The 23,102-nt window shown below is 40.5% G+C and overlaps 1 long non-coding RNA gene across 1 annotated transcript; it reads right to left on the bottom strand.

Annotated features, from left to right (window-relative positions):
• Positions 1-4,621: 4,621 nt before the first annotated feature.
• Positions 4,622-7,988, bottom strand: LOC125013972. The gene is made up of 3 exons (XR_007113418.1): positions 7,833-7,988; positions 5,408-5,469; positions 4,622-4,887 (listed from the first exon to the last, which is right to left on the bottom strand). It is a non-coding gene; the product is annotated as an uncharacterized LOC125013972 (long non-coding RNA).
• Between the last annotated feature and the right edge of the window lie 15,114 nt (positions 7,989-23,102).

The following is a 23,102-nucleotide window of genomic DNA, read 5'->3' on the forward strand; positions in this document are numbered from 1 at the left end:
TGGAACAATGTTTGTTTCAGTGTCTTGACCAAAGCAGGCGCAGTGGCCTCCATTATGATAAATTGTAAGATCATATTTTTTTTTGTGATGTGTATAGTTGATTTTCCTTATTAGTCACAAATTTGGGTTGGTTCAGCCAATACTGTCCATGTCTTTATATTCCTGTATGATCCTGTAATATAACAAGGGTCTGACTCCAGTCCATTTTAGCTTCTTGATAGAATTTCACGTGCCCATTTTCCTTAGTCATGTCATGTAGTCACTATGCCATTGTCCTCTCTGCTCCAAACATTGCTTTTGAACAGGATTTATGTTATGGAGTCATTTTCTGCCCCACCCCTCCCCTTCTAAACAGGCTAACACATTCACAATATCCTCTTTAAAAATCCTAACCTGCCCCCTCCCTTCAATAGCCTGCAAACAGCTCAAGTAGCCTGTCACCTCTTTCCCCGACATCATTTTGTGAAAGTAATTGCGACCCTTGCTCGGGCTCTGTTGCCACTCCACCCCAACCTTCCTCTCTTATAGTGTTGAGATGCTTTTGATGCCCCCACCCTTCCTTTTGCAGCTAAGGGTAAGGGCTTATCTCAAATTCATCATGGCTTCAACTGCTGCTGGGTCACTGGCAAACAGTCATAACCCTGAGAGGAGGCTTTTATTGTGGAGGCCAGATAGGGAGGTTTTCTGAAAGCAGATGGATGTCGCTTTGGTCAGTCACACGGTCCACGTGGTATACGTTTTCAAGAATGGAGAGTATGTGCGTTTTATATTACCAATGCGTATAGATGCACAAAGCCAGCTCCATAGAAAAAAAAAAAAAAAAAATTCTGGTTTGCTCTGGAAGTACTCAACTGTTCCATGTGGGTGTGACCAGAAAGGTGCTCTGTTGCAACCACACCCAACAGTGATGTCATAGGTGTGAAGGTCACCTGTCTGTCATTGTGTCAAGGTGAACAGTTAAGCCACTGGAGGTGAGCAAAACACAAGGTTTTCAGTGTAAGTCTTTATTATAAGGGTTGTTCCAATCACAGACTCAATGGCTGAATCTGAGTGGTGTGTAGCCTGATGATTTCGAAATCTAAGGCAGCGTGGAAGCAACTTTCACACAGGAAATAATAGGTGAAGGTAATTTCTGATCAACCCATCGTATTGTAGATAGAAAATGCTTTTACACCGGGTTAAAAATTGAAGTAGTTGTGTTCAATTTTGCAGTAGCTTTTTTTGTTTGTTAGTTACTTGACTGCCTATCTGAAGAAACACCTGAACATAGTTTTTTTCTATAATTTTTCGTGGTCTTCATGGTTTTACAATAATGAATCTATACACTTTTGTATATGAGACACAAGGCGGCAGTGAATTGATCTAAGGCAGGGGTCTTCAACGTTCTCCAGGCCAAGGACCCCAAACTAATGGAGATATTAAGAAGGCACCCCCTACTGGGGGGAGGGATAAAATATATATATGTATAAAACATGTCTAATCAACCAAAGATTTTACAAAACCTCAGCGGACCCCCTGTTGAAGACCTATGATCTAAGGGTTTAACTGTTGTGTGAGGGCTCACAGAATGTCACAGATTTACACAGTTCTCAACTTTAGGTAGAAAAAAAGTTTTGAGTACAGTTGCTAGTGTGCACCTGTGTACCCGTACAGTGATTCATCCATTGTTTGGAGCTGGTGATAGTTCTGTTTGGATTTATCACATTATACAATCATTAGATCTACTACCACACAATAACATAGATTTGTGTGGCCTTAACAATGAATCTTACCTAGATGTGATACTTTTAGCTGCAAAGCTTTTAATTTGGATTTTGGAGAAATTTTAAAATAATATTTAATATAATTTTGTTTTCATATTCTTTTCATTATTATTTTGTTATAATAAAATGTTTCTTTTACTTATTTTCGTCTTATACATTCACATGTGTCACCCGCATATGTGCAAGTGCCACATGTCAAATCCCCACGCCCTGGCTAAATCGTGAGGGCAGATTTCCTCCATTAGATTTGTAAATCAAAAACCAATACATATACCGTGCAAGAATTAATTTGTTTTATATTCCTTGGTTACATTTTTCATGAAACACATTTGGGAGATTTAGAATGTATTTGTGCCTGCTGCTCCCCGCCATTATATGCTTCAATTCATACATCTATTTGTGAGCCCATAAAACAGGCATTGACTACCCATGTAAATTGTGTTCCCCACAATAAATTATATGCATACTTGCAAAAATACATAACTGCTGTCGGTCTCCCCGCTCCATGTCACCAGCATACTAATAGCGCCGTGCTAGGAGGCCAATGATGCCACTTCCATTATTTTTCCATTTAGTCGTAATTTTGCAGAAGAAGTTAGAGTTGGTGAAATTGCCTCCCTCTGCCCTCCCTGTGCCTGATTCCTCTCTCGCAGGCTGGCTCTGTATCTCCTAGTAGTGGCTGCTTTTTCCTCCGTTCCCTCTCTTCATTCAGCTTCTGAGACACGTGGGGGTTGTTTTCATCCCAGCGAGTGGATAGAAAACGCAAGTGACCTGTGCACGCCTTTGGTTCAGTGGACAATTTCGTCTCAAGCTGCGGAGGCTACAAGCTCAGGGGTTACAGATCAAGTTATCCCACAGTGAAACAGACACCATGGGAAAGTAATGCAGCCAAAACCTGCTTTGTATGCCTTGCTGATACAAAGTAGGCTGCTGTATTTTTTTCTTATTTATTTCTCTTTCCTGCAAGATACCCTGTAAATTATATCTCTCAGGGTTTCTTTTGAGAAAATAATTAGTATGCAGATGAAAAGAAAAAGCGTGTCTTGTGTTTTCCAGCTGCACACCGTGGCGCGCACGGTCCGTGCCCCCCAGTTGTGCCAGTAATGTTGTGATATTACGTATAACTAGCTAAGCTAAATCGCTCCATTCTTTAATAAATGGTCATGTTCGGGCAGCACTGTACGGAAAAGTGGTTTTCTCATTCATTTGTTGAGATCACGAGAGGGCACCGAGATGCAAAGGTTCATCCGGCAAAAATGTTGAATCCTTTTCCACAGCACAATGCCATGACATTTCCAAAAGCAAAGCTGAAACCGATTTTATATATATGTACAAGAAGACAGGAGAAAAACATGCTTGTCAAATGAAGAATGCTAGTTAATACAGTACAAAACATCATATTTGGGTTTATTTGAAATAGATTCTTGATTTAAACTGAACTACAACAGGGTTCTTATAGTAAATTTTACAGGCTGTGTTTCCATACCTACCTATGAGAACATTATTTCTGTTTCTAAATAGCTCGTGGCCGAGCAGGACGTGTGTGTGTGTGTGTGTGTGTGTGTGTGTGTGTGTGTGTGTGTGTGTGTGTGTGTGTGTGTGTGTGTGTGTGTGTGTGTGTGTGTGTGAACGTTGGCTGAGGCAAGATGTTTCGCGAGAAGGGTTTACATACGGGGAGGGAGGGCTGAAGGTCAAAAGAGCTGCTGAACACACACACACACACACACACACACACACTGCCAAAGCTTTTCTCTCTTTCTCTCCTTTTTTACACTCACACACACACACACAGCTTTTGCACAGCTCTTAGGGTTGCGGAAAACCAATAAAATTGCAAATTTTCCTTCATATTTTCACAATATCCTAAATAAACATCAGCCTAGCTTTGCTCTCTTTCCCTCTCTCTGTCCATCTCTCCCTCTCTCTCTCTCTCCCTCCCTCTCTCTCTCTCTCTCTCCCTCTCCCTCTCTCTGGTCTCTCGAACATTAAATATTAATCCGTACGTGGCTGGGATGACTCCAATCAGAGTCGACATACAGGGAGACGACGGCTGCCTCTCTCTGGGTAAACAGTAAGAAGGTGGTTACTTCCCCACCCATCCACCATCCACCACCACCACCAGAACAAACAGCGCCTCTCTAAATTCACAGAGAAAGCAGCGCTATCAGTGACCAGTCGGACCATTTGTGACGAGTAAACGAGCTGCGTCGCGCCATCACAGAGCAACTAGTTTTATTTAGAGGAACTGTCCAACGTTGTGGCCAGATGTGAAGGTCATAGGTCTGCTGGTTCTTCAGACATACTGTACGTACTTTTACAAATTTTTTAGCTCCTAGCAACGTACTGATTTCTGCTGTTTTTCAGACTTAAAAATTGGATTTATTACATTTTTCCACTGTACTTCTGTGTGGATTCATGTTCATTAACTTTAAAAGAGCTTTACTAATTCTGTCAACTGTACGTTCCTATGCTTTACAACGACATGTCCGTAAAGCTTCCACGTTTCGTCATCGTTTTAAATAATAGTGAGTTGATATCTAAAATTCAGACAGTTGAACAACGTCTACACAAAATAATCTAAAATCATTTATAAAAAAGGAAAAAGTTCTTGCTCATTTTTTGTCAAACTTTACAGATATTAAATCTATCAAGAATACAGATAAAAAAATACTGTAACAACACTGTAAGTGCAGTGAAAAAAAAAACACATGGTAACTATGTGCATTAAACTCGGCTCAGTTTAGATTTCTGTGCAGGAACCAATGATTAGAGTCAGATTTCACGGTCAACTTTACAAAACACTTGATGCAAGTTAGTTCTAGAAACATGCAATGCAATACTCAAAATCTGACTTCCTCGACAAAAATACAGAGACACCATCAGCCCCCAGTGTTAGGTGTCCAACACACTCACACCGCGACTGCTTGCAAGGTAAACGTGTGTGTTTCCTGTCCAGCAGGAGCTAGCTCCTGCTTTCCCTGCTGCTTTTCTTCTCATCCATCCCTCATCTGCCTCTCCACAAAAGACTGCAGGCTCCAGTGAAGCCACAAGGGGCAGCAGAGGTGCATGTGAAAAACTGTGGCTCCTTGGATCACTTCGAACAGGTGGGCCAGCTGTTCTTTGTCTGGAGAAAGAAAGACAGTAAGAAAGAAAGAACAAATGAAAGAAAAAAAGAACGAAAGAAAGAACGAAAGAAAGAACGAAAGAAAGAAAGAAAGAAAGAAAGAAAGAAAGAAAGAAAGAAAGAAAGAAAGAAAGAAAGAAAGAAAGAGTGAACAAACAAACGTCATACAAAGTACAAGACAGAAAATCGCAAAGCATGACAGAAACAGATAGTCTGGGCCAGAAATAAACACACAGAGGTGCAAATACAAACAAACCAACACGAGAAATGAACAAACAGACACCAACGCACGAAAGAGGCAAAAGGCAGAAGCAAATAAAAGCAAACAAAATGTAAAGAAGGAAAACAAAAGTGATAAACACAAAGACAACAACCTTGCAGAGAAAACGAACCGCCTGAAAAAATATGACAAAAACAACAACAACAACAAAAAATTGATTTCAAGAGTTCTCTATCCAGCCATGAATATTTGCCAGCGTGCACGGACACAAACGGCTGTGGGTAAACACACCATGCCCACCTGTCAAATCCACTCTCCCTGAGCTTGATCACAGCAGCAGAGGAGCAGGGATCAGCAGAGATCTGCATATGAAAAACAACACCAGGATATTAGTTGTACACGCGCCTATTGCGAATGTGCTTCAACAAAAAAAAAAATGTCCGTACGCCACTGAAAGGAGTTGCATGTTGGAATTAGTGCATTTGTTGGGCACTTTATTCCACGGTGATCCACATTTCATTTTCTGAATAAGAGCCCAAAGTAAGTAAAATCACGCACTGTGTAACAGGTTTTAAACGCACCGTGCATTTATTTTATATTTCGTTCATTCAGTTCAAGTGAACGTGATGCGTAATGTCTGTTTGGTGTGTTTTTTGTAATATTTTCATGATGAGAGCTGAAACCTTTTAATATATATTTTTAGATGGTATGTTATGTATTTAGGTCGATTTTTTTCTCTGTTAGACAAATTCACAGAATTATCAACAGAGGCACCGATAACATGTGATTAAGATGAGATAAAATAATACTTTATCGATCCACAATAGGGAAATTCAAATGCTACAGCAGCACAAGTCAAATAAATAAATAAATAAATAAAAATAAACAGTGACCAGAAAAGAAATTAAATAGGACACAGACACAGAGAGCAGGCAGCAAAAAGACATTAAATAGGACAAAGACAACAAAAAAAACTACACAAGAACAAAGCGACACAAGAACAATTGTCAAAGTCTTAGGGATACTTACTCGTAAGTTTGCACCTGCAGCAAGTGTATCAAAGAATAAATAATAATAACTGACTGAAAGTGTGTACTGGAAATGGCGTGTGTGCAGTGTTGAGTTGCATCATCACTAGGTAGAGATTTGATGGATAGACAGACACTTGAGAAGACACGCAGGCAGATCTATTATTCTTCCCCTCCCCAAATTATATAGGAAATAAGAGCATGATTCTCTGCCTTGTGTTTCTGAAATGCAGGAATGGATGAACTAATGTAGAAAAGGGTAGACGTTACCAAACAACCTCCACTGACTTCCTACTGTCCTTTGAGTCATTGCAGTGGTCAGCAGGATGTCAAGGAACAATTACGTTAAAACACAGTAGGAACAGTTCCACAATTTGAGTACCCGTGCAGGTACATGTCGTAACTTAAGTTTTTCTCAGGCCTTAATGTGTTTAACTTTCAGCAAAAGAAAGTTCAAATCTTAAAACTGAATCTTAATCTGTGATTGCTAACAGAGAAAGTTTTAAACTCGAATCATTGATTCGGCTGGCTAAATGATCAATGTGCCATTTATTTAACTGAAACAACATTTAGGTATTTAGAGACTGTGTCAGCTTCTTAGGATACTGTGTATATTAAAAAAAACTGTGATTATGAAATGTTTGGAGAAAAAAATGCTCGATGGATGTATGTCTGCATCCATGTGCTTTTTGTGACAGTTCAAAGTAAAACTAAGGAACTATAAAGATAATTTTCAAAGTATTAAAAATTGTCCCGCGTTTGAATAATTTAAGCTTTCAGAGAGATAATAGAAGAGGTAAGCATTATTTGTATTGTATTTGATAGTGTCACATACAATATAATGTCATTGCAGTAATATCATACGTGGGATACGTACAGTGAACATTCTTTAAGTTAAACTGCCTACACAAGCTGCTTAAATTAGGTTCGATTTACACTTTTCTCAAGTTGTACCATAATATATCTCTTGTGTGTATCTTACGTCATGTAACGTGTGAAAGGATGTTTCTATTTGGATCTCTTTGTTAAAATAGTACAATTAAGCTATAATGCAAGTGGTTTTATAACCCCTGTCAGAGATACTGAATAAGTGAATTCTTGTCATATTATAATACCTGTGTTATTGTGTTCACATGCATTCAGATGCTGCTTGAATCCGATCATAAATCAAATCTTTAATAATTCAAGTAATTATGTAGACGTGATTATTTTTTATTGAGATAAACTCTGTCTTAACCTCAAAATAATTATCCGTGCATGGGTGTGTTCTCTTGAAAATCTTAATTGTCACATGCACTCTGAAAACTTAATGGTTCTGTGGTTATGATTTTATCAAAGGTTTCCATTTTTCAGTCATTTACAAAACACATATATCTGAGTTGTCTCTCTCATCTCATTGTGATTTGAATGGATACTAACAGCGGAGTAGTTAAATGACTTTGTTGAGACTGTGTGCGATGCATGTTTATAACACACCTCTCTTTCTACCCCCCTTCCATGTTCTCATCACATCTTCAGCCCTCACTACCCCCGACCCCCTTTCTCCAACAGTGATCAAAGTTCCACATCCCTTTCTTTCACTTTTTCACCCCCACGTCGGGGTCCTCCGCTAGACGTATTGTCTTACAGGCTCACTACCGACACCTCGGCTTAAACCCCGCCGCACAAACATACTCGCCCACACATCATACACTCACATTTAGTCAGAGAACCACAGTTCCCTCCCCTCCTCCATGATGGACTGGGATTGGCTTCCACTGTCACAGTGTGTGATTGCGACCTCCGTTTGACCTGCTGGGGATATATGGCGTCCCCGGGTTATCTACATAATGCACAGGGAGTGAGGTGGAGGAAGCCATCTGAGAACAAGAGAGCAGGGTGAGGAGTGGGTGAAGAGGGGAAAGAGAGGGAGAAAAAGGCTGGGTGGAAAGAGATTGCTCAGAACAGAGTTGGATTAGATAGACAATAGTGTTGGCTAAATGACTTCATTGGCCAGTGTTTATGTTTATTGAAAGCCAGGAAAAGGCTAACTTGACGTGTGTGTGCGTGCATGTGTGTGTTTGTTCGTGTGTGTGTGTGTGTGTGTGTGATAAGAGCGTTGTTTTTTAATGAGATATACTGTACACTGTTGCCCATAAAGGTGGAATAAAATATTTTTTTTTTTACCTCTTCTCGTGAAATGATTGTGACACTGTAATTTATATAGATAGGAATAAAAAGAGGAATGTGTCTGAAAACAAAATCATTTCAACTTAAGGGCAACGGTGTAAATGTAGAGAGAAATACTTTCTCACATCTAGCCTATATTAAATGATGACTGTTATTTTCTATAAAGACTGGATATACAGAATAGGTCAATTGCCACCGATTTCCAAAACTGACTGTTTGTAAATCTGACAAAGATTAATCAAGTCCACATTTGGAGGTAGCGGGGTTGATGATGGAGTAAGTCAAACACTGGACTTTTAACCAGGAGAAGTCACATGTCCCAGGTTGAGCTGTTACTTTTCATTATGTACTTGACTTGTTATTCCCCCTTTGGATTGCTGCTTGTGTTTACAGTTACAGCTTGGTCAGGTTTAGGCAGTTATTCTTAGTTAGGCTTCCAACCACGGCTGGAAGATTTCCTCGTTTTTTGGGATCTCAAGCTACAGCTAGGCAGCTTAACTTCTCACTCTGGTAGTTCATGAATTTATATTTATATTACGGTATTACCACATTGATTTAAATTGCTCACAGAGGACGCAGTGCTTTTAAAATGAAAATGCAAAATCTGAAAACAAATACTGAAGAAAAATTAGATTTTGGTCATTTTGACTGCGCACAGGACCGAATTTGCAACATGCTTGTTACATATACATTTTATATAGAGAGTTTATGTTATTTTAGTCCAACTCACATTTTCACTGGGTGAGCAATTAAGAGCTGCAGGGGCCCTCACCTTAAGACAGTGTGGAAGAACCGTATGCAGTGACACTATAGTGCCTAAAATAGTATATACGTGATATGTTGTATATATATTTTTTCATGTGCCTTGGAACCATGCGGAGACATCATAACTAATTTATGTTACTGCTATAAGTTGCAATTTTACACACATATATATATATATATACACACACACACAGAGTAAGTGACATTTTCTCAGCAGCCTGTGCTTAGCCAGTCACCAGGTTGTTTGAAAGAACCAGTCTGCTCTTGACAATCTGCACACTTGCAATAAATACTCCCTATTGGGAAGCATGTGCAGTCATGCCAGAGTGATGCTAAAATTAGTTCATTTAAATTTAAAGTTTTAGGTAGAGTGATGGTAGAGCTTGTCTGTCTGTCTGTCTCTGATGCTGCTGTTGTGGGAAAGAACGGCAGTTGATGGAAACTGCACCTCTGCTCAGACTACACACAAAATAGAGAAAAGAGAGCCTGGCATAACCTTGTCTGTTACTATAATCAGACCATAGTAAATAGTCTTCATCTATATTAAAGGGGACATGGAGACAAGATCTTGGTGAAAGATTGGTGAGTGAGTGGTTGACTTGCTCCACCATGTCCCTGGCTACCATGTTAACGAACCCACTATATTATTTAAATAAATCCTTCTTTCCAAAGTGACTGTATTATAATGCATTTCACAGCGATGTTATAGTAGGTAAAGCTGCCACTGATTGACATCTGTGTTTGACATTTGTCTCCCTTGGTCCTGAACTCTTCTTGTATCCACATGTTGGAGATTTTGTTTTATCAGAATACGTTCACAACCCATAGAATGCCGCTGTCGAGTAACAACACAGTGTAGCTTAAATAGATCATGCTTGCCCATGTGCAGCAAGTCCACGTGAGGTAACAGTGACTATTTCCAGATGGTTAGCTCAAATCACTTGCAATAAACCTACCTGGACAAAGCTGCTGCTAACTCTGCCTGCTGAGGCCTCGCATTAGCTTCAGCTGCTCTGTTTCGATCTAGACTTAGATTTTGCTGTACATAAAAGTAAACACCCTTAAAAAACACAAGAAAGATAAAAAATAAAATAAATATAATTATCATCGAGTAAAATAAACTGTAATCAAGAAAAATTACAGAATCAGCGTTATAAACAAATGTACAAAGTTAGTTGGCAAAATTATGACGAGGGTGTCCAAGGCGATGCGGTTGTTTGGCCAGTTGCATAGCAACAGCGGCATTCATCATGTTGCATGGTTTTTCCTTGTCCTTGTTGCTGAGGGAGGGATGTAAACGCCAACAGACTGTGTCAACCCATAGAGTCCCGAAGCCGGGCACAGCCGTATTGTGGTCGGTATGGACCAGGTCTCCAAAGCACTTCTCACGACACACTCCCTCTGGGTCCCATCAAGCGCACACTGTCCGTCCATGTTACTGCAAAAGTTCTCACGTTCCCTATGAGTACAGACAGCACCGCTAACCTAAACCTCCTTCTCCGCTCCTCCACCTCCAACTCCAGCCTGACATCCCCAGCACTTCTTCTGAAGTTCAGTGGGAATCACAGGCCTCACCCAGGGCAGCTCAGGGAACACGGACAGCGCTAGCAGCTGATCTCTGGAACACACCACCAGACACAACGGCCACTCCGTGGAACGCCACTGCCAACCACCACGCCAAAAACATAAAAAAATAAATAAAAATAAAAACAGCACAAAAACGACCAAAAACCATGTCACCTGGTTCAAGGCACAGACAAAACAAGAGCAAGTCAGCCAAAAAACAACCAGTAACACAATGAGAATAACCCAAAAAAGGTTAACATCACGGAGCTACTGGCAACATGCAGCTTAAGTAGAGCAGGAGATAGTAGCGAGCCTAAAACACCAACTAAAAGCCTCAGGTCATTGATCATCTTCAAACATTGCACAATGATGCATAATCCCTGCCCATAATACCCTCTTCATAATCATCATGACAACTGGCAGCTCCCCACACAAATAAAACAGACGTGGCAAACAGATTCAAAAAAACAGGGGCGTTTAAGAAGTGGCCCATTATAACACTTTCCCTCTCCTTTTATTTTTTTTATGATAGCAAATGATCAATTATCCAGATGGCAGGAGACGTGGAGGGGCTGCTGGCATTGTCCACAAACACACACCATTCAAACACATACTTACACATTTAGAGAGACTCACACGAAGATACATTAATTCAAAAGCAGAAAACACACTCTGCGACTCATGCACACAAGCTCACACACACAGCCATAAACATCTGTTGGGTTGCATGCGCAGGTATCCCGCCATGCTGCCTTTAGCAGCAGCAAGTGCACAGATGAGGCCTACAGCTGCTCAATAGTTCCCAGTGAGAGTATAGCACCGCTGTGATGGATAAGGTGGGATTCTTCCAATTGACAGTTTGCGGGAGAAACAGATGGTTTATTTTCTGGCATTTATCACGTCTTTATGACCATCAGAAGAGAGCATAGTAGCAAAAAGATAAACCTTTTCAGAACATTTTACAAATGCCATATGCCGTGTATAGTTTGGTTCAAGAAACAGGGACATGATTTATAAAATAATGCATAGGATATCATGATGGTGCAAGAACCGTTGCTGGTTTTATTTCCAGATTTTTCTAATTTGCCAATATGCAAATTAATATGTGGAGGTGCTGATGATGGGCTGTACGAGTTGACTGCACAGTCATGTTCACTGTAGACCTTTGACAAACAAAACTATATGAATTGCTCAGATTTGCACAGAATAAGAACGTATTGTTGGAAAAATCACTGACGCCCAATTCTGCCGTTCTGTGGATTCATGTTTAAGCTAGTTGATATTTTCCAATTAATCTGGTAGACATTGTTCGGTGAAAATGTCCTAGCATATTCACTTATTTTGGGCAAAGGAGAGCCACACCTTCCTAAATCCTACCACCTACCAGATCCTGGCATCGCCTTATCATGTCACCAGCTGTAAGCTCCACAACTGACCACAAGCATCAGCAGCATACTGTACAGTCTAGCCTCCTTCTCTCTGCTGCAGGGTGGGCAATGTGATGGTGAGACAGGACCGGTGAATGTTGAGAAGAATTTGATTTGACATTTGAGTTGTTTTTTTAAAATTATGAATCACTGGCACTAATGCAAATAACACTGCTAGTTTGAATGTATATAATAGTCTATATGAATGTATGCCTTAGCCTGGAGCAGCCAGTTCTTATCAGCATATGGGTCTGGTAACACAGCATTTGGATATCATTCCAAGAGGACAAAAAAAAAAAGCCTTTTCATGCAACTGAATAGTCCTACAACTAGTCAGATCCATTTTGTCAACTCCAAAATGGAGATGACGTGATGACGACTCTTCTGTCCGTCACCGCATAAATCCTGCCAAAATGACTTGACTGGCCAGAAGGAAGGATAGTCAGTTCTCAATGGAGCAAATCCAGACTAACTTTAAGCACAAAAGAAATTGCGTGTGAAGAAGTTTGTCTGTCTTCCAGGCTAATGATACCTCTGACATTTAATTAACGGAGCTTAGCCGGAAGTTCAATAAGATCTCTCACCATCTGTTCCCCTCCGGTGACTGTGGGCTGTCGCTCTATTTCCTTATCTCTTCCATTTTCCCACGCTGTCAAAATCAGTCCATCCTCAAGTGGCGTGTCACCACTTCTATCCGATGAACTATTTGCCCGCCTTCTCCCAGTCAGTCCATCTGCAGCGTAACCCTCCTCCTCCCCATCTCCACCTCTCCATTGTAATCCTAGATGTCTTCATCAGAGGTCTCCTTCATCCACCTTCAAACTTCTTCTTCACCACCAGCAGCGTCTATATTCTATCTAGCCTATCTTCATGTTCATGTTTCATCAGTAAGTATTCATTTATTTCCATACACATGGGACCATACTGTCAGGCCTAGTTTTGTGTACACAGTAGTTATGAAGGAAGACCAGTAGTAGACATAGACACATAGCTCCTGGTAAGGAAACACCCAGAAAACTAGAAAACAAAGTATTTTGTTTAAATTATGAAAAACAGGTTGGAATGACTTTTTGGAAACACTTTGAAAAGCACAATGTGAAATGTTTACATGCTCCATTTCTTACTTTTCCTATCATCAAGTTTTATAAGATCTTCACATGTGAATGGTATGTGTCAAGGGATGTGTGTGTCTCCAGTACCTGTATATGTGGGCATGCAGTAGTGTGCTAAGGTTATATCCGTCACCCCCCTTACCCCCCGGAGTTTTCATTATGCCTGTGACCATTCTATAAAATGGAGGTCATATCAGGTGCCATTTCCCCCAAACCTGCCTCATCCAAAATGCATCATTTCTGAACACATGCACACATGGTGTTTTCAGCAGTGGAGAAAAAAATAAAAAGCCAAAGCTGAAATATAGCATTACTTCTGCATAGCTTAAGCAGCAATGACCAGATGAAGTGGCATTTGAATAAATACAAAATATGCCATGAATATTTATCTACCAGCAGAATTGTACTGCACAGATTCTGTCCAGTGACATACACCTACAGTTTAGGGAGCAATCACTGAAACTACTGCACATTAGTTAAAATCAGAATAACACAAGATGTTATCACAGCGGTAACTACACAGTCAATATTAAGCCAACACCAGCCGCTAATGAGCCTAACTTTGGCTTGAGGGGGTATCTTCTTGGTTTCATCTGTACTAAAGCTGAAGGTGTACAAATTCACCTTCATTATGTAATGTACTATGTTTAATCATTTTACAAAGTGTTGAGTAATGACAGAACTAAGGAGGAGACTTTTAGACAAGAAGATTTAAACACCTATCTGAAATTTCCGTTGTTTAATACAGCAGCCTTAACAAGACTTCAGGAGACAAGTAGCAGTAAGTTCAGTAGCATTTGGCAGTAAAGACTAAATACACCCTCAAATGCTGTTGGATGCCTTTATCTGAACATAAAAATGCATGTGCAGTGAGAGACCAAAGAGTCTAGGACTTGTGTGCTGTGGTTTGCCAGGACAGCCGCGGGAGGCTGACTGACCGCGGTCTGCTAGTCAGAACGAACAGCCACGAGAGAAGGTATTGTTCAACTCGGTGAGACTCGGCTGGAAAGACGGAGCGTTATTTGGAGCTGTGACAGTCACTAGGAGCACATTTGTGGTCCTTTGAGAGACTCTCTCTGTATGGGTACGTCTGTTGTAGCAGAGCTAACGGTTCCAGTACGAGAGGTTCTCCAGTGTGTGTCTGTCTGCCAGCCTTAAAAATCTTATGAAGCTCTGAGTACATCACAATCATTGGCCGGGCCATGTTGAATCTTTTTATGCATTTGCTTACAGTGAAATTTGACCTACTCGTTGAATCCATCTTGTTGTCCATCCATTCCTATGTTAGGAGAAGTGAAAACACAGCAGTGAATGAGGGTGAGTGAGTTAGTTGTATGTTAGGCGCCATGTAATATGACACCTTTCTCGTTGATGGGGAAAGTTCTGCTCATTCCCTTAAAAATACACATCCATCCCTGTTTATCCTGATATTAAGACCCTTCACTGCCAAGTCTACTCCTTGGGCCACTATTAGTATTATATACAGATATATACAATATATATAATATCTGAGGGCGGCACAGTGGCTCTGATGTCTTCCACCTACAAAGACATGCTTGTTAGGTTGATTGGTGATTCTAAATTGACCGTAGAGATGAGTGTGACTGCAAATGGTTGTTTGTCTCTGTGTTAGCCCTGCAATAGACTGGAGACTTATCCAGGGTGTACCTCTCATCTCCCCGACAGCTGGGCTAGGCTCCAGGATAAGGATAAGGATCTGGATGAGATATAATACTTGATATTATAAAACAGATCCACTCTCAAGTTTTCTTTACAGTTCAGGATAGGAATGGTTTTGAGAAACAACTAATTTTGAAGAAGAAAAGCACCCATCCCCATCTCCAAATGTTCCAAGGAACACTGGGAACCAGGCTGTATACGTAGACCTGCACAAAAATGAATGCTTCATGGACTGCCTAGCACCTTTCTCCTCTGTGGGAACTGGAACACATGCAGTGAAATCCGAGCCCACAGGCCCCCCAAAGTGCTGCTGCACATTATGAGGACCACTTTTGGCCCCTTACTGCCCTAACTGCCACTCAAGCACCACCCTACCCCACCCATTCCGCCCATATCAGGCCTCCAGACATGGGGCTTTATTGACTTGTTTGGGATCGTCCTCCTCAGTATAGCCTACTTATCCTTGCAGCTCTGCCTCCATCACAAGAAGATAATCTTCTGTGATTACCTTCTCTTTCTCATCTGCTCGCCCTATCTCTTTTCCGCTCTCTCTCTGTTTTGTCAATTTCCACTCCACTCCGCTCAGTTGTTACTTGACCGTCGTACCCACCCACACCCATCCCGTTGCTTTCTTTCTCTCATTCTCTCTTGAGCTCCCTTTATTTATTTATTTATTTATTTTTTTATTTTGAGGATAGCAGTGGTGAATAGAGAAGGCCTCGTCTCCAGCGCCGTCTCCCTGTGTGTTCTTTTGTACAAACACTCCTCGGCCAGCTGCCTATTCACACAACCCTGCCAATTAGGACCCCATTCAGAGAGCATGAGAGAGGACATGAGATGAGATCGGTTAGCCCCCCTACCACCACCTCTGCGCGACCCCTCTTACTGTAGATATAGTCTGATTTTAAAGCCTCTCCTGACTTACTCCTCTTTTCTTTTGGTATACTGTCATCAGCATTTCCTTTGTGTAAGCTCCCTTTTTAGTAGGGCCTGACTAATAACACCCAATATTTAAAAGGACATTTTTGTGTTGGCAGTTGTGCATTTAGTTTGTCTCTGCTAACATTAAATATGTTTTAGTGACAGTTTGCATGCCAGAAAAGTAAGAATGTGTTGTTTCATCTACCCCTAACACCTGTAGCCCACTATGGAACAGTACATAATTCAGCTAGTTAAAACATCACGAGGTGAAGATGAACCCAACTCCCAATCCACTGCTGCACTCGTAAGACCTGTTTTTGTCACTGCTACACATATCCTACGCAGCCTTTTTATTTAACCCATGAGAACTCTCTGCTCTATTGCTGTGTGCCTGTTGCCACACCATTACCTCACCACAGCATTAACCTGTAGACTCTGGCTTCCCCCCTCGTTAGCCCCCGCTCCCTGCTGAGCTGCGCTCAATATTTCTTTTTGGGCAGATATGAGGTCTATGAGCCTAGACAACAAACAGCAGTCCTGTGCGCTTTCTTACGTTTATACATACACATAAATATTCAACGTGTGGTGGCTGTCTGAAATTAGTTTTTTTATTTTACTTGGTTAAGCAGAATTTTGTTTAATAAACCGTGCACCGAAACGTTGAATATGAGCGATTATAAAAACAACTTTATTATTAGATTTTAAGCCCATTTACAAGACATGTCACAAAACTGAATAATAAGGTAGATGTTGCTTTTAGTCCCCCATCATTCCAATCAATAATGAGGCTTTGATTTACATGTTGGGTCAAGTTTATATGGGTTATATACACCATTCGGCCACAACATTAAAACCACTGAGGAGCGAATAGCATTGACCATCTTGTGACGATCTGATGTTACGTCGACATGTACCAGCCACCCAGACCAGACCAGACCAGGCACCCCCACTCCATAGTGATGACACTCCTTGATGACAGCAGCCATCCCCAGCAGGATGCAGCGTGACACAAACACACACACAAAAACAATTAAGCAACAACTCAAAAAAACATGAAAAACAGCGCAAGGTGTTGACCTGGCCTCCAAATTCACTAGATCCCATATATATATATGTATATATATATATATATATATATATATATATATATATATATATATATATATATGTACTGTTGAGGTGAATTTGTTCTAACTAAATGGCTGCCATAACTAAATGACACACATCTGCTGTAAGATGTTGACAGCGAGACAGCTCTAAAGGATGAACAGTTAACAGTGATTAAGGCATTTGTAGAGAATGACTTCATCGCTTAGTGTCACCTACTATGTCATGGCTCTAACTTGTTATAGGATGCTCCAATTTAATGTTGAATTTATTTATTTATTTATTTTTTTAACGTCATGTATCAGTTGAAACACGCCCCATGATGAACTGAGACAAAAACATCTAACTGTTACCAGACTCTCATTTGATCAAGAATTGACTCTTACTATGTCAGGCTACCCATTTGTGTGTAAATAGGTTTACATGTAGTTACTAGCAGCTAATAGACAAGCCTTAAGTCAAAGAAATAGTTATTTAATATTAATGTTACTGAATCACAGATGAGAGTAGTTTTACTTTACTTGCATTTTTATCAGTAAAAGTACTTTTCACTTGACTTTCGTCTTTTAAAATTTTGCAGTATAAAATTAGTAAAAGTTTTTTCCCATTGTATACACATTTATTTATATACATTTATTTTTTTTAAATCGATGTGTAGGCTCAACTACTATATCTAATTGAAATGCTTTGTAAAAAGCACATGCACATGATTAGGGATTTTGTCTAAAATGACCTTTTGTGCGTTTGAACAATGGTCAGTCACGCATGGGCTTTTTGTGACGGACAGCAGGTGGGCCTGGCAGGGTTGAAGAGATTAACTCAAGGAGGCAATTTTGATACTTTTAGATCCCTGAAAGCTTTAATAAACAGAGACACCAACTTATACATTCACTTCCTCATACCGGTTGCCCACACTCGCACTCGCCCCAACCACAATGGCCCTCTAATCTTGCTCTGTAGAGCAATCATTAACAGGCCGATTCCACTGTGGCTGAGATGGGTGGAATAAAAAGAAAGAGGAATGTAGGGAGGGGAGCAGAGGAGGGGCCTGTAATGGATACTTTGGCCAGTAATTAGGCACCAGGTCCCGTGTTAAAGTGTCGTGACTTTGGGAGAGCCATTTAGCCTGCTAATGAGTCTCTAACAGTTTATTGATGCCACTTCTCCCATCACTTTTCTGACGCTCCCTTCCCTTCAGCCCATTTTTCCCTCTGCCCTGTGGGACTCCCCGAGCAACCATTGTCGCTAATTAATTGAAATTAGGACAGATCAAATGCATTCCAACTTTTCTCATATGAGCAGAAGTACCTGGGGGAATGAAATTCCAATTTAGAAACTTGGGGATTTCTGGTCCGCCCCTTGAACGGTGTTAAACGAGGACTCTTAATACAGGCGCAAAGCGCTAATGCATCTGAGTAATAGACGCTAATCTAGACGCCATTGTGGCCCTATTGTCCAACTTGATTAATTTGGATTCAGAGGCATTTGTATCAACGTGGTACCATAGTTCTGGGCTTGATTGGTTTGCCTCAGGACACTGTTTTTCTTTTCTTTTTTTCTCTCAGTGTCCATGCCAATTGCATTCTCTCCAGAAAAGTAATAAATTAAGACTTTTGATTACAGAACTTGTATTCACTTTGCCTTAGCTGCTGGGTCCTTTTGTACACTGCATCAGAACTGGTATATAACATCTTATGATGTTTGTTTCAAGCTAATAACCAGAGGTTCCACATTGGTCTCTCTTTTTCTTTCATTAGAGCTCTGTTTCCTACAGCACTGATCAATAGATTTCCTTATGCATCACAACTGCAACTGCTTCTGCATTAAATGAGTATTTTCAAATCTCACAAAATTTGATCAAATCAGGTTCTACATTATCGATGGCAAATGTACTTAATTCAATTTGAACTTTGTAACCTCAATAACAATACAAATTGTCTCAAGACGCTTTACACACTCTGGCCTGCGTGAAGCATGAGCATTTTAACAGGAAGAAATGGAGGCAAAGGGAGACACAGCAAATACGTGAGCAGTAATATATTAGAAATTACATCATCCACCTGAAGCCTAGGCCTGTAGCAGCATAACTAAGGGATGGTCCAGCAGGTCACCCCAACCCCAACCCTGACTATAAGCTTTATCAAAAAGGAAAGTCTATTTTGTACTGTTTTTTGGTACATTAGAGGGTATTTATATGTGTACAGTATAGTTTCATAGTTAAGCCATGTCCCATGTTGTGTTAGCTAGTAGTTGTCATTTAAGTATTTTATTGTGAATAAAACTGATTACCGGTATAAGGGAATGTATCTGTGAATGAACCGCTAGACGAACCTTAGTAGCCAATACTACAGCTACACACAGATTTTAAACCATTAAAAAAAAAAAAAAAAAAAAAAAAAAACAGTTTTGAATATAGATGAAAAGCTACAGGAGCATCTTGGGAGACGTAGTGCACTGAATGTCCTATGCAGGTGTCAGCCAGGTGAGAATGGCCTTTAAATTAGACATACTGCTTTGTATTTGAAAAGTCATTCTGCCAGTTTTGTGTCTTTTTTTGTGTTTTACTTTTGTGTCCCAGCTTATATAGTTTACCATGTTTCATTCATACTAAATGATTCATCTCAGTGTACTGATTGATGCTACCCGCATTAAAGACCATAAACAGATTGACTTCCTGCCAAGGGGCAAACCAGCACCAGTTAAAAAATGCAAATGGGGCACATTTTGGTCACCAGTGTATTTGAGAAATAACCCAATTCCTCTCATTCCTCCCACTGCTTCATATTAACAGCTCACAATTACCACATTGTTGTTTGTGAAGTGCATTTTAACAGTACAGGCAGAATAATGAAAGGCCTATTATAGTAATGGAACCTAACTAAGTTTGTTTTTTTGTTTTTTTTTTGTTTTGAATTTGATCTATTTTATACGGAAGAGGATTACGGCCACTGTGGGGAAAAAAGGTGAGTTCTGACTTTAATCTTAGAATTCTGACTTTTTTCTCAGAATTTTGACTTTAATCTCAGAATTCTCACTTTAATCTTAGAATTCTGACTTTTTTCTCAGAATTCTGAGATTAAACTCAGAATTAATTATTTTTTTTCTCACAGCGGCCCTAATCCTCTTCTGTAATTTTAACACCAGAAATAGTATAAAACTCCTAGTAAAGGCTACAAATTGCCTATAACTCCATGTGTAGTCTAATTTATATTCATATTGTAAAAAGATTAGTTTTTATTTTTTGTTATTATTTTTTTATCTATTTAGAAATATATAGATGGAAAAAAAATGATTTTGTTGAGGAAATATATTTCTGTCATCAGTCAATTGTCATCACAAACATTGTGAAACTGTTTACGTCTGGTTTCATGCCCACTTCAATATTATTTCCTATTTTTAGACACATGCTCCGGTTATAAGTCAGATTTTCCTTTAATGATAGGTCCTATTAATCACTCCTCTTGTTAGCAGCACACTGTTCAAACTACTTAATGCAATTTGTAAAGCACTTTGAACTGCCACTGTGAATGGAAATTGCTACATAAATGAAAAAGTGTGTTTACAGATTCTATCTCCTCTGTTCAGTGTTTTTTCTCCCCCCCCTCCTCCTCCTCCTTTCTGTCCGTGTTCATGCGGCCGAACGCGGCCGAGGTCAGCCACACAGGGAAAATTAAAGGAGTCAGCACGGCACGGAGGAAACGGTTCCACTGGGGTTGAAAGAAAGCGGGGCCGTATGTCTTCTTTAAAAGTCAATCTCTCCCTCTTGTGTACTGATTAAGAGGCCTTATTGGCATGTACATCTGTATTAACATGGACATCGGTGACCCTCCCTGTGTGTGTGTGTGTGTGTGTTAGTCTGGCCAGACGAGGCGCGAAGAGCCCCGCCAGATTGATTCACAAAAGGAAAGAGCTGCTTCACGCTTGTCACAGGGACTCGTGGGGGCTAAAAAAAAAAAAAAAAAAAAACCCTCGGGGTGGGAGGTTGGGACTCAACACCCACCTTATACAGAGCGCAGGCACCCAGCGGGAGGAAAGCCTCGTCCAGCTGACTCCCTCTTTCTCCCCCATCTCACAAACACACCACAGGGACTAGGATTGACCCCTGAGACGGCTACAATAGGTGCACATGCCCCCGCCCACCCCGAACCCCCCCGGCCTCCTCAGCCAGCTTGGACCCATTCAGGTCCTCTGGTACTCACCGTCCTAACAGGGATTAGACTTAATGAACTGGATGGAGTTAACAATAAATGAATCAGGGCCTATAAGCAGCCTTCTAATTCCATTTTGTGTTCTGCCGCTTTTCTTCCCTCCCTTTTCTGTTTGAACACAAGGTGTAATCCACTTGACTATCAAAGGTGTGGGGTGAGTATGAATTGAAACTAGCCCTGCCACATGCACACACACTGCCTGCCGCTGATGCAGCTTGCTGATACCATCTGCTCCCATCAATACCGACTCTGAAGAGCACTTGCACGTTAGAGAAGAAAAATAACATTTCAAAAGTATTTTTATATTCTTTTCTAATTAAACCATTCCATAACCCATTTAAAGAAGCCACTGAAGAATGGAATAGCTAATTAAATGCATTATTATTGAGTGCAGTGTACTGTACAGTTAGTGTTGTCGTAGCCTGCAGGGAGAATGTAATATGTTTGTTGTTTCTGTTTGCAACAGCACATTTGAGCACATTTTTTAATTTCCTCTGTAATTATGCCTTTCCCCGGCTTTGTCAAGAAATGTTCTGACATCTCAGTATGGAATCAACTTGTTGTTTTGATGATTTACAACTCAATTAGGCCGGTCACAAGATGCAGAAGAAAAGATGAACAAAAAAAGACACCAAAAAAAAAAAGCTTGATGTTTTTTTTTTTTTTTTCTTTGCTATCTCATCTGAGAGATTCTGTCTGTGGGTGTTTTTAAACTTGTTTTGCTGACTGGTTCGTTTGTGTGCCTATGTGTGCTCATTCGTGTGTGCGTCTGGGTGTGTGTGTGTGTGTGTGTGTGTGGCTGCATGTGCATCAGTGCAGGGAGCGTCTCGCCTGCATCAGTGTGTCATTTAGTGTTTGTATTGACTGGGGTCTCAGAGGAAAAACCCTGCACATTCCTCTTCCCTGCCCATGTTTTTTAATTGGAACGGCACACACACGCTCACACCGCCTGGTTAAAGTGTGTGCGTCTGTGTGTGTGTGTCGGTAGGTGGAGGGTTCCTCTTTTTACACTTTACTGTCAGTTGACAGCCGTTTAAATTGTTTAATTGTAGCATAAAATGTGAATGAAGCAGTTGTTTTTTTTTTTTTTTTAATAACATAGAGGAGACCGTGTGACTGGAAGGAACGTACGAGCGGAGAAATATCTGTTTTATCTTACAAAACATCCTCTAAAACTCTGCATAGCTGCCACTCTCCGCTAAGAAACATGCTTTACATTTCCAAAGTGTCGGATTTTAAAGAAAACGCCGCATTGAAATGCACACCAGGGCAGAGAACCCTTCACTTGACATCATAGCAGTAATTCTGAGTAGGCTGAAACCTCTTCTAAAGACTTTATTAGCAAAAGAAAATATTTAGTTTAATTAACTTATAATATGGTTAAACAAATTATTAATATTTTGACTTGACTCCTTGAATTCATTAATTCAGAGTTTTTTTTTTTTTTTTTTTTTAAATTATCCTGAGGAAAAATGTAAGAAAATCCTTTATCTATGATCCTAACACCATTTTCTTCAAAGTGAAACAATCAAACAAAAACAGCACTGCTGAAAACCGTTCAGTGTGTGATCTAGAAAACAGTGCGCAGTCCTCGGATTGAGATGAACATCTTTCACAATTTCAAAGCGACTCCGCATTTAAAGGAAAGCGTAATCAAACAGCAACACTACCGCTGTTTGGTTTGCCAGCAACGTAGCTGTAACGGTCCGTCTTCCCAGGCTTCGAGCCATGCGCCGGTGCCTGATCCGCAACTCAGAGCTCTACGTGATTCTACAGGGTCGGGTTAAGTGTGCGTTATTGGTCTTGCATAGCCAGAAGGAGACTTTCCTCTGACACATCGAGATGAGCGAAACTCGTCACTGTCACAGACTGGAAGCCAAAACATGAAAATTTGTGTGTTTTCGAAAGTTGGTCTGGAGTCGCTTCTTTGTGAGCTGAGCTGATTAAGCCCCGGCAAAGACCCGCTGGGACGATCACAAAATAGCTTGGCCCATCACTTCCAACATCACCTT

This window comes from Mugil cephalus, chromosome 9 (genome assembly GCF_022458985.1).
Source record: "Mugil cephalus isolate CIBA_MC_2020 chromosome 9, CIBA_Mcephalus_1.1, whole genome shotgun sequence".
Taxonomy (NCBI): domain Eukaryota; kingdom Metazoa; phylum Chordata; class Actinopteri; order Mugiliformes; family Mugilidae; genus Mugil; species Mugil cephalus.